The sequence below is a fragment of the Solanum lycopersicum genome, chromosome 12 (genome assembly GCF_036512215.1).
Source record: "Solanum lycopersicum chromosome 12, SLM_r2.1".
NCBI classification, from domain to species: Eukaryota; Viridiplantae; Streptophyta; class Magnoliopsida; order Solanales; family Solanaceae; genus Solanum; species Solanum lycopersicum.
In genome coordinates, this window is record NC_090811.1 from 35,044,842 (window position 1) to 35,058,023 (window position 13,182).

General features: G+C 32.3%; 1 protein-coding gene across 3 annotated transcripts in view; it reads left to right on the plus strand.

Moving 5' to 3' along the window:
* The window catches only part of LOC104645149 (uncharacterized), a 50,613-nt gene that overhangs the window by 21,788 nt on the left and 15,643 nt on the right, over nt 1-13,182 (plus strand). The window lies entirely within an intron of this gene.

Sequence of the window (13,182 nt, forward strand, 5' to 3'; positions counted from 1 at the left end):
CCACCAGAACATAGGAGTAAATTGGGTACCACGATTTGAGATGCTGGAAAGGGGCACTTCATGCAACAACATTATCAATTTAACATACACCATAGCCAATTATTCAGCATTATAATCTGTTCTCACCTGAATAATATGGGATGACTTAGTCAATCTATCAACCACTATCCAAATAGAATCAAATTTTTCCAAAGTCTTGGGAATACCAACCACAAAGTGTATAACTATTTTTTCCCACTTCCATTGCGGAATTGGCATCTTTTGAAGAAAACATGTCGGCCATTAATGCTCATATTTTACTTGTTGGCAGATACTTCACCACAAATTTTACGACGTCTTTTTTATACCCGACCACCAATAAATTTGTTTCAAATCTCTATACAGCTTGGTCACACTCGGATGAATAGAATATCGTGATCCATGAGATTCTGCCAACAATTTTTTAATCAAGTCATCAACTCAAGGCACATAAATTCTCCCTTAGACACTGATCACACCATCCGCATCAAATTGTCCAACCTTGATCTCCTTAATGAAGGTGGCCTTAACTTTAATGCTAGCTAACTCCCTTCCCCTCTCGAAGATGCCCAAATGCATGAACTTGGACTCTAAGGTCTGAATTTCTTTGGCTAAAATCTCTTGGTTTCTCTCAAGTAAGATAAGCTACCCATACTTATCGTTTTTCAACTCAAATTGCCTACCACAAAATTAGCCTTGTCAGATGGTATTGAATGGTCACATCATAATTTTTTAGTAACTCCATCGATATTTGTTCTCTCAAATTCAGATCCATGAACATATGTTGCAAATTACGATGATCGGTAAACACTTAACACTTAACGCCATAGAGGTAATATCGCCTTATCTTGAGATCAAGTAATACCGCTGCCAATTCTAAGTCATGCGTTGGATAATTCTTCTTATGCACCTTTAATTGGCGCGATGCATCAGCTATAACACCCTTACTTTTCACTAACGTAGCACCCAAACACAAATGTGAGGCATCACAGTAAACTAATATTTACCATCAACTGGTAATGCTAGAATGTGCGGGGTGGTAATGATAGTCTCCAGCTTTTGGAATCTCTATTCACATTTTTCATTCCATTAAAATGGTATCTCCTTCTTAGGCAAATAGGCAAGTGCGTAGCAATAGAGGCAAAATTCTTAACAAATCAACAATAATAGATTTCGAGTCTCACAAAACTCCTAAATTTCATCACTGAATTAGGCCGAACACAATTCTTAACTGTCTCAATCTTATGAGGATCTACTTTTACTTCTTCTTTTGAAACAACATGCCTAAAAAATGCAACCATATTCAATCAAAATTCACTCATAGAAAATTAAGCATACAACTTTTGCTTCCCAAGAACACCCAAAATAGTGCAAAGATGGTTGGCATGCTTTTCTTCACTTTTAGAATAAATCAAAATGTCATCAATAAATACTAAATCACAAATGAATCAAGAAATGTTTTGAATACTTCATTCATCAAACTCATGAACGATGCAAAAGCATTGGCTTACCCAAAAGACAGAATCAAAAATTCATAGTGTCCATAATGAGTCCTAAACGTCGTCTTGGGCACATCCTAAGGCCTAATTTTCAATTGATGGTACCTGAATCTTAGATCATTCTTAGAGAAAATCATTCCCCCTTGAAATTGTTCAAAGAGATCATCTATTCTAGGCAAGGGATACTTGTTCCGAATAGTTACTCTATTTAATTGCGGTAATCTATACACATTCTCATATTACAATCCTTCTTCTTAACAAGCAAAACTCGAGCGCCCTATAGGGAGACATTAGGGTGAATAAATCCCTAATCAAGAAGCTCTTAGATTTGAGCCTTAAGCTCTCTTGTTTCTGTTAGAGCCGTGAAATATGGAGGGATGGAAATGGGGCGCGTGTCAAGCTCTAAATCAATACAAAAATCTATATCTTTATCTGAAGGCATGCCAGACAAGTCATTGGAAAACACTTCACTAAATTCGGGAAACACATAAATAGAATCAATAAATGGAGCCTCAATCTCAACCTCTCCAATATGAGCCAAATAAGCCAAACAACCCTGTTCTACTAATTTGCTAGCCCAAATAGAGAATACAATATTAGCGTGCTTAGGTTTGTACACCCTTTCCAACTCTAATATTTTCCCTTCCTTGAATTTCTAGAGTTACAAACTTAGTATTACAATTAAGCACAACATAATATGGGGACAACTAATTCAGGCCTATGATTATGTCAAAGTCAATCATATCCAAAATCACCAAATCATCCCAAGTCTGAAATCCCATAAATAAAATAGGACAAGCATGACATACATGGGTAACTATGACTGACTATCTTACTGGGGTCGAAACATGAATAAGGGCATCAAAAATATCACAAACCATATAAAATTCTGAGGTGAATTTCGAGGACACATAATAATAAGTAGATACTGGATCAAATAACACATTATCTATCTGATCACAAACAAGAATAATGCATGTGATTATTTCATCAGACGCCTCTGCCTCATTCTTGCTCGGAAAAAGCATAACATTGGGCCCTATTCTCTTGACGATCTCTTCTGTGCCTGGTTGCACATTGCCTCTACCTCCACCATTATTTCCTCTACCTCTACAGCCTCGTTGATTACCTCCTCGCCTAACTTGTGGGTGTCCTCTACCATTATTAAAATTCCTCCGGTACGACCATTCTAGAGGGCTATTGCGCTGCGTTTAGCACATGCGGATGGGGGCAACCTCTCCCCATATGTCCAAGTTCCCCATAATTATAGCAAATACGATCACAAGATGGTATACTTCCCATCAAAAGCGCGACTCCCTGGATAACCCTAAAAATTATTAGGTTGGGTTTCCAAATAGTTACATGTAGAGGCGGGCATATCGGACAAAATTGTCTTGGCTGCCAACCTTAGCCTGACCCTTTCGCCCCACTACCTCCACTTTCTTGACATAATATGTCACCTCGTTAAAGCTTCTCCTTGCATAAGTCATGTGGACAGATAACACTTGCAACTCTAAATTCAATCCTCAAAAAAATAATTGGATCCTCTCTTCCTCTGTATTCACTAACTGCATAGCATATCTAGATAAAGAATGACACTTTGCCTCATAAGCATCCACAGACATACCACCTTTCTCTAAGGCCATGAACTCGTCCCTCGTGTGGTCTCTCAGAGTTTTAGGCACATATTTTTTCAAAAATGAAACTGGGTCCAAGTGAGTATCGGTAAAGTAGAAGATTTGCACTCCATATAAGCTCTCCACCACTGCTTAGCCTCACATTCAAGTTGGAAAGACACGAATTCAACCCCATGTTGGTGAACAATACCCAATTTATGAAGCCTCTCATAACAGCGAAGATATTTATAAGCATCTTGAGTTTCGAAATCAAAAAATACCGAAGGCTTAAGCTTAAAAACTTAGTCAACATGTCAAGCTCATTACTAGTCATAATGAAACCCAACAAAGGACAAAAGAAAGCATCTGATCCTACATTTCCACTCGTCTTGGGAACAGTGCTAGCAATAGGAGGATTAGCTTGAGCTTGAGTAGGTGGAAGAACTTCAGGACCAGTCAACCCTTTTAAGAATGTCATAATTTGTTGATCTTACACTGGATCAATGGGGGGAACAATCGTAGTCTATATCGGAATCTCTTAGTCTTGTCCATTACCCTTGACATTTCCACCCTTAATATCATCTCTAATCTCTTCATTATAGACTGGAGGGATCTTGTTTATAGGTGCATTGTCAATCACTACTTCATGCCCAACAGGAGCTACTCTCCAATGACCTCTAACCCTAGCTCTTTCTCTATTCCTTTCTCGACCGCGACCTCTCGTTACTGGTTCTTTAACTGGAGCATTGAAAGGGAACTACGGGAAAGTTGTTGGACCTTGTATTAACCATGAGCAAACTGAAGAGTGAAGGATGTTAGATACCAATTTGTATCACCTAGATACCAATAAGACGCAAGTTAGAGCACGAAAGAAGACAAGAGAAAATATAGAAATTTCTTAAAGTCATATAGCCTCTACAAGACTTCTAAAGCTGTCCCGTTACCATTTCATGAGACTCTATTAGAGTTGTTTTGGCATATCGAGATCAATGAACCTAAGCTCTGATACAAATTTTTTCATGACTCTGACCGTCAATATTTTCACCCACACTAACCCTCTGGTGGGAGAACCACTACTATAACCCAACTAAGCAACTAAATCAAATCTAAGACAATTAAGTTTCAGAAGCAAGTTAATTAACTAAGAAAATGTTGAATTTTAATACCTAGAGTTTGAAAGTCAATGTACCCAAACATCCAACAAGATCCATAAGTCTAACAAGAAGGGATACATCCCACACTAATGAACTACTCGACTATCAAGAGCAAATGTCTAAGTCGGAATAGGGTGCACATAAATGAAAGAGAACTCCATGGAAGCCCGAAAGAATTGGCTCACCCTTGAATTTCAGAAACGATCACTGATCTCTTAAGTGAGATGTGTCAATAGTCGCTTGAAGATACCTGTACTTAACAAAAATAAGAGCTAGTGTAGAATAAGTACACGACCATAGCGTATTGGTAGGATCACAAGGTTATCCCACTAGTGTAACAAAAATAAGTCAAGCAACATTATAATCGAATGCATATATATCAACATATACAATATTATCAACATGAAAAATTAACAATACATTACAAATTTATCATCACATTTTGGTATTCTCACGCAACACAAACCCAAACAGTTAGCTTTTTGAAATGTGGCAATCGAATTTCATTTTTATACTGGAACATAGAAATCAATCCCAGTTAACTTATCGGAATGTGACAATCTGATCGCATAGTTGTGATGGAATGTGGCAACCCAATCCATTTAGCTTGCCAGAATGTAGCGATTCGATCACATTCACACACCACAATTGCAACCACAAGTATATCATTAAAATCATACATTTAAATTATGAATTCATGGTTACATCATGCATCTATGTCATTTACAATAAATGTAATCAATATTGCAACATTCATACACATACAAGTATCACAATAAAGCAACATCATGCATACATCACACAATAATAGAACTCTAACCATCACCTACCTCGAAATAAACTTGAAACCCTAAGAAACTTGATCATTCCCCTTTAAGATATGTTCCACTTGTTATTGGTCTACAAAAAATCAATAAAATACGAGAATCAGCAAACGGTAGCTAATTACTCGAAACTATAAACAATTCTATGAACCCTAGATCAAACTCATGATCCCAACTAACCAATTTATGGTTGTTTCTACCATAGAATCTCCTCACTATAATTCTCAACACATTCTATTACGTTCTACATATCGAAAAATAGATTCGAGGGATGAGAAGCTTACCTTTAGCCTCAAGAGTAGAAAGAGTAGAAATTGTCTGGGTGTCCTTAGCTCTAAAAGTCTAAAAGCGCCAAATAAGGTCGTTTAGGAATTTATTAACGACATTATGTCACGTCTGGCCCGCCACAGCAGCACCCTTCCCGCCACAGCTGTGGCGCCAGAGCAAGACAATTCATCTCCAAGGAGAGATTCTCAAACTAGTGAGCTCACCCAAGAATCCAAAATCTCATTTCACAACACACCTCTAACCTACGACGCTTAGAAAATACCTTTTATGCTAAGTTCAGTTCCGCAGAGATCTACTCACTCAAATTTAATTTCATAAAGTCATACGAGTTTGTTGAAAGTTGTCTAACTACACATGTAATCAAAATAAGAAATGGTTCACCCGATTGTTACCAGATTTCTCTACATTTCAGTGACTCCGATTTTCTTAAAATCTGGACAAGGTTTAGAAAATCCAATTACTACTACAAGTTTTTCCGGACCCAAATTTTTTCCCGGTGGCATCTCTCAAACGACGATAACTCTTTTTAATTCAAATTTTCTCGTAAGTAGAAGATAAATTTTTCCTTTTTTTTCCTCACAATTTTTTTTGAAAAAAAAGTAAATGATATTTTTACTCTTTAATTTATAAATTAATTAATAATTTTTGTATATGAATTTCTTGAAAGTAAATATGAAACAAAGCTATACATATAAAAAATTCAAATGATTTGAAAAAAATACAAAAAACAAGAAATAATTATAAGCAACAATATAGTCTAAATGTAAAATTCAAAGTATGGACATTATAATATTTTTCTTTACTAATTATTTTCATGTCGAAGAGATTATGGCAGATCATGTCGCTAAAAAATGATCCGAAGTTGAATCTTGATATATTCGAGATTGTTTTTTTTAAATTGTAATCAAAGATGTTTTCTTGTCTATCTTTTTTTTGTGTATTTTCGTTCCATTTACCTTATATAATTTATAATTACACTACAAATAAAATAATTGGTGACAATTTTCTTAACTCAAATTTTTCTTTATTAGAAGATCATTCTTTTCTTTTTCTCCTCATTTAAAGATTTTTAAAGTGATAACTCTTACCATTTTATTAATTTTTATTATGCTACATCAATTTCGGGAAATTATGAAATAAATTTAAATATATATGGAACAATTAAAATAAACTAATAATACATAATTTGAAAATAACAATAAAATAATAAAACAAAATTGAAAATTTCAAAGTTGGGGAGTTAGAACTTTTCATATATACTTTTTATTTTTCGCTCCATTTTCTTTAATTTCCATGCTAATAAAAAATAATTCCTTTCATTTTTTCTCTACATAACATTTCTTTCCATTTATCAGTCTATCATTTTTCTTTTTCAATTTATTTTCAAAACTATACATGGAACAAGCTAAATGAATCATTAATAGAAAATTGAACTTAAATTTCAACCATATTATACGAAAATTATGAATTGTTTTCTTTCTTTTACTTATTCCTCTGTGCATTTTTTTCATTTTTCATTTTATTTTTTCACTTTAGCCTCTATATAATGTTTACTCCAACCTATGATTTATGCTCATTTTATCCCCTTTCTATTTTATGAAATATCTTTCATATTCAATTTTCTCTCTAAAATACTTTATTATTTTTTTCTATGATAAAATAAGATAAAAAAGATAGAATGCTAGTTCTTACTGTTCATTATGATATGAATATACCCCATCAATTCGTGACAAAAAAATACATTCATATAAGAGTCTATGTAGACAATATATATTCCATTTTATTTTGTCACTTACTCTCTATATATTCTTTACTCCCAACTTATAATTTATACTTATTTTATTTATCTCCTTCCAATTTTATGAACTATCTCCCATATTCAATTTTATCTTAAAATAGTTCATCATTTTTTCTACATTAAATTATAAATATAAAAGGTAGAGTAAAAACACATTCATATAAGAGTCTATGTTAACAAAATTATCATATTACTTGGTGACTTCAAAAAATAACCTTTAGAAGTGTTTTGATTCTCGTTAGACCCCAATTATGACTTAGTCATTCTCTGTCGCAATCCACTACTTTAATGGTCATCACAAAAAAAAATATTTGATCAACGTTCTCACAACACTCATTTACCATTCAAGACAGAAAGCATCAACTTTATCGATATGAAATTATTGGACATGTGTAACATTAAAAGGATAGATGTAGATCATTATGTGTTATGTTGTATATTTGTTTATGTAGTACTCAAAAATTAATGGTAAAAAAACTTTTCAAATTCTATAATTAAAGGATAAAACAATAAACCTCTTAAATTTTGTAATTAAGTGATGCAAATAGAAAAATGTAACAGAAAGAATTTCTTTACAATAAGAATATATTTTATTGTAAACAATTGATAACTGAAGTGTTTATATTTAGGCATTAATGAGAAGAGAATTAAATCTAATGTTTTAATATTTCATAAAAAATTAAGAAATATTATATCTCTTTTATGTGTGTGTACATATATATATATATATATATATATATATATATATATATATATATGAAAGGTTACTTAAAAAATATTTTTGATGTAAGTTAGTTTTATTATAAGGGATAAGACATTAGTGTCCTGCTAGACTATAATCGAAATCTCAGAGACGCACCTTAACTAAAGTAAGGTTCTATTACCCTCTGAACTTTTTTTTTGTAATTTTGTACATCTTTTTGGTCTACGTGGACTCCAAATATCTTTTACGCGCCTCACTTAAGTGGTAGCACGGAGTGTGTCATTTAATCCACAATGTGTACAAAATTACACAAAAAATGAGTTTAGGGAAAAGGGATAATAGGACCTTAGATTAATTAAGGTGTATCTCTGAGATTCCGGTCTTAGTCTAAGGGATGCTTGTGTCTTATTTCTTATTATAATTTATAATTGTATTAAAAATAATCGTCATAAAAAAAAGTGCAATGCTAATGAGTAATTAAACCCAAAACACCTAAGAGAGAAAAGATATCAATTCCCTCCTGAATTTGTTGTGAATTTGTCCTGAAAAATCATTTGCACGCTTAAACTAATGTAATGACTACACACCTAATCTTTTTCAAAATGATATTAATACCCCCTTAGATGGTGACATGACACAGAAAGTGTCTTCACCTTCCTTAAGATATGTGAGAAGAAGAAAATTTATGTTAAAATGATAAGTTTAAACACGTAGCACTATTTTATTGGTCATTATATAATGAAGTATTATAATTTATAATATCTAAGTATTACTTAAGATATTTTTTTCTTTTTATTGGTGATCCCAATTTCTTTAAAGATTTTTACATTTTTTTTGAAGTTCTTCTTTTATACAAATTCTTTATCACAATTGATGATTTCTTTGCATATCCGTCACTCTATCTTAAAAAGGAACTCTAAATAGAAGTTAACAAATTGTGGGGGTGATGTTGATTTCCATCGGAAAGTTAATAATTTTAACTTAAGGTTCATGATTTTTATTCAGGCTCACCGGAGGATTCATCGGAGAAGAGCACCGAAAAATATTATGAGAAACATATTGATTTTTTTTAAATCCTTTGATATTTATGCATAACATTCATGTTTCATTGCAATGATTTTCAAAAACTAATCGAAGAAAATTCTTTTCTATCTTTATCATCTTTATTTTCGCCGGAGAACCACCCCCAACTATCGCAATGTTATTTTTGTCTCAAGTCATAAATAGCATATTTGATTTTACAGACAAAGAATACTAATGAAATGCTTAATTTTCATCTCTAGTTATCAAGATTTCAAAAGAACTTATACAAATCTGAAAAAATTTTATTTGTTTCGCCGACAATAATGGTGTTGCCCACAGCCTATCTTCTCGCTCAACATCACTAAACTTCATAATCTTCTTATTGTCTCATGTTCTCTCTTCAAATTTCTTGTTTTCCCTTCAATTAATGAAATAATAAAGAAAAAGAAGAAATGAATTTTAAGAAGAAAAAAATGTAAGGTGGAGGAGAAAGAAAGTCTAGGTTTCTACTTTTTGCAATAGTCTAAGAAAATATTAAGCAAAAATGATTTTTTTTAAAAAAAATAATCTCATAAATCAGTCAAAACGTGTGTATAACACATTTTCACACAAAAACTTGTATTGTCTTCGGGAAAGGGGTATTGATTTCACTTTAAACAAAATTGAGTGTGTAATAGATCGTCATGATAGTTTAAGCGTGTAACTAACTTTTCAAAAAAAATTCTTCATGAGAAAATTTATGTTTGTTCTCCATCTAAAAGTATATTGTTAATTTGTCCACTACTTATCTCCCGAATTGATAATTTTTCAAAATGAATTTAATTTCAATTATTATGATTCGAATGTTCATTAAGTGCAAACAAATAAGGCCTAACTTAAATTCAATACACCATGATCTTGCCACATTTGTAAAATACATTCCTAAATTCTCATCAAGTTTATGAGTATTTAACACATCTCTGAGTTTTTTCATTAAGAGTCTGATGTTATTACAAGAGTTGAAGACAACTTATTTGACATATGTCAGACCGAGATTGTATATTAAGTTTAGTTGTTCAAGTAAAAAAATATTTTAAGATAATAAATAATTTGAAAACAAATATTCAGAACAAATACACTATGTCAAACAAACCCCAAGGATATACGTTTGTTTGAAAAGGCACTAGGTAATTGAAATTGTAATTATCACTCTATGAATTACACAACCTAGCAATTACGCTAACTTGTTTGGTTGCAACACTGTAATTATATTTAATTTTATTATATGTTGCACAAGTATAATCATAAGGTTATATTGAATTAAGAATGCAAATTAATTGTTGAAAATTAAACATTTATATTAGACAAATAAGGAGTTTTATAAATGATAATAGATTGAATATTTAAGATATATATTGTCTTTTGAATATAAATAAACTAATAAACAGATGTTCTTAACTAATATTATAAACATAATTCATTAATATTTTCAATTTGGTGTATTTTAATTAAATTAATCATAAAAACTAAAAGTACAAAAATTCTATAAACATTATGAAATGCATGTTTGAAAAAAAGATTAGTATTATAAATATAATGTCATAAAATTATAAAACATTTGACAAAAGGATAATCTATGGAGTCTACTTAAAAGAAATAGTTTGCAATGTAAAATATCTAGTCAATACTTGTAGAATAAATGAAGTGAAAATATAATATAAGTTCTAAATTCAAAAAAAGAATTAACATAAAACTCATATGTCAAATTTCAACATAATATACATAAATATGAATTTTTAAAAGGGATAATGCACAAGTACCCCCTCAATCTATGCCCGAAATCTTAAAGACATATTGATACTATATTAAGAACCTATTACCCCCCCCCCGGAAGTTATTTTAGTAATAATTTTATATCCCTTTTTAACCTACGTGGCACTATCTTGTGGGCCCAACGTTAGTTGACTATTTTTTTAAGCTAGTGTCACGTAGGCCGAAAAAGGAGAAGAAAATTACTTATAAAATAAGTTCAGGGGTAATAGGACCTTAGTATAGTATAAGTGTGTCTCTGAGATTTCGGGCATAGGTTGAAACAGGGAGTACTTGTGCATTTTCCCTTTTTTTAAAAAAAATATTTAAGTTTAACTCTATTCAACAATGAATTCTACTTTAAAGTAAAAGATTGAGAATATGAAAGAAATGAAATATGAATAATAAAAAATTGTTTTTTTTAGAAATATTAGAATAATAAAAATAAAAATAATAAAATAATAATACATTAAATAAATAATTAAAAGATTTTAAAAAGTAATCAATTTGTAATTACATCATGTAATTACCAAGAATTTACATTCCTTCTATGAATTAGAGAGTGAAATTAGACCCTGCAAATTACACACAATTATTTGATGGCGAGGTAGTTAACTCAATTACATCATATTTAATTATCGGAATAAGGTTTAAGTATCTCTCTAGACTATGACCGAAATCCTAGTGACACACCTAAGCTTAACTAATGTCTTAATCCCCCCTCCCCCTCCCCCAAAATAAAGAACTCATATTTTTGTACTTTTGTGCATGTTCAACCACTCAAGTTTATTGAGTTTGTACACACTCACTCCCCACACGTGTAAATATTATTATTTATAATTTTTAAAAATTAACAAAAAAATTTTTTTAAAAATATTCTTCTTTTCTATATCTTGCATTTAAATGAAGTTAATACACATTTTTTTACCCTGTATCGAAACTTTTCCTTAGATACATTCATTATTTTTTTCTCGATTATTTTTCTACTGATTTTATTTTCTTTGTCTTTTGTTTTGATTTGATTTCGAATATGATTCCAACTGTCTTGTTGTAACGACCTGTTTAGTCGTTTAGAGCAGTAGATTTCAATTCTGGAAAAGTTGTCTTGGTCGACGGACCCCACGACGGACTGTCGAGGGTGTCTCGTTCCAAAATACTTAGAATTCTTAAAATTGGGTACTGAAATCGACTCTCTGAACTTCGTGACGAAGTGACAGGACGGACCGTCACAGGCATGACGGGCCGTCACAGACTCTTCAGTAAATTTCAGTCTTTGAACTCTGTGACGGAAGCAGCAGGACGGACCGTCGCAGGCACGACGGCCCGTCGCAGGCTGCGTAATCCCAGGCGGAGTCGGATTTTTTTAAGTGTTTTAAGGGACGTTTTGGACTATTCCTGCTATAATTATAAATTTAGTGGGTTAATGTTAATAATTTAACTACTTGAGGGTTAAAAGAGATAACCTTGAATTAGTTAGTGGGTTAAACTCATCATCTTTCATACTTAATTATATGCTAATTAGGGTAAAAGAAAGAAGGTTTGAATAAGAAAAAGAAAAGAACAGAAAGAGAGGGAGAAACGATCTCGAGAGAGAGAGAGAGAAACGAAGAGGAAAGCAAAGATCTTGAGGAAATTGCTTGCTTGATCACGAATCTTCGGTGGAAGTAGGTTATGGTTTATATACTATTCGTAGTTAACTCTTAATACCGAATGATATGTGTTGGGTTGTATTGTAAAGTCTTCTATATGCTTAATTGTATGCTTGCATGAATATGATTATATAATTGTGATGAAATAAGCATGATGAAGCTATTGAATCCCAAATCTTGAAAACTCCAATCTTGAAAACCCCATGTTAATGATGATGCCTTGGTATAAAAGAAGGCTTGATGAACTAAAGTAATGAGATTGATATGCCTTGGTATAAAAGAAGGCTTGATGAACTAAAGTAATGAGATTGATATGCCTTGGTATAAAAGAAGGCATGATGAATTAACAGAATAAGATTACTGGAGCGGGTGTCACGAACCGGCACGTAGAAGTAGGGGATCGGGTGTCACGAACCGACACGTAGAATTAGAGGATCGGGTGTCACGAACCGACACGTAGAATTAGGGGATCGGGTGTCACGATTCGACACGTAGAATTAGGGGATCGGGTGTCACAAACCGACATATAGAATTAGGGGATCGAAATGTCACTTTCTGACACATAGTATTAGGGGATCGGAATGTCACGTTCCGACACCAGGATAGTATGATGAGGATCGGAGTGTCACGTACCGACACGATAGGAATAAAGATAATGAATTTTGAAAGATGCTAATATACTCAATTTAATGAACCTATTTCCCAAATGAGTATGATATGGAGGCTTGAGTCCTCATGAGTGTACTTGACGTTATTTATCAAAGATTCTTGCACATGTTGTTGCTACAGATTGAGTATTGTAGTTGATTTATGATATGATCT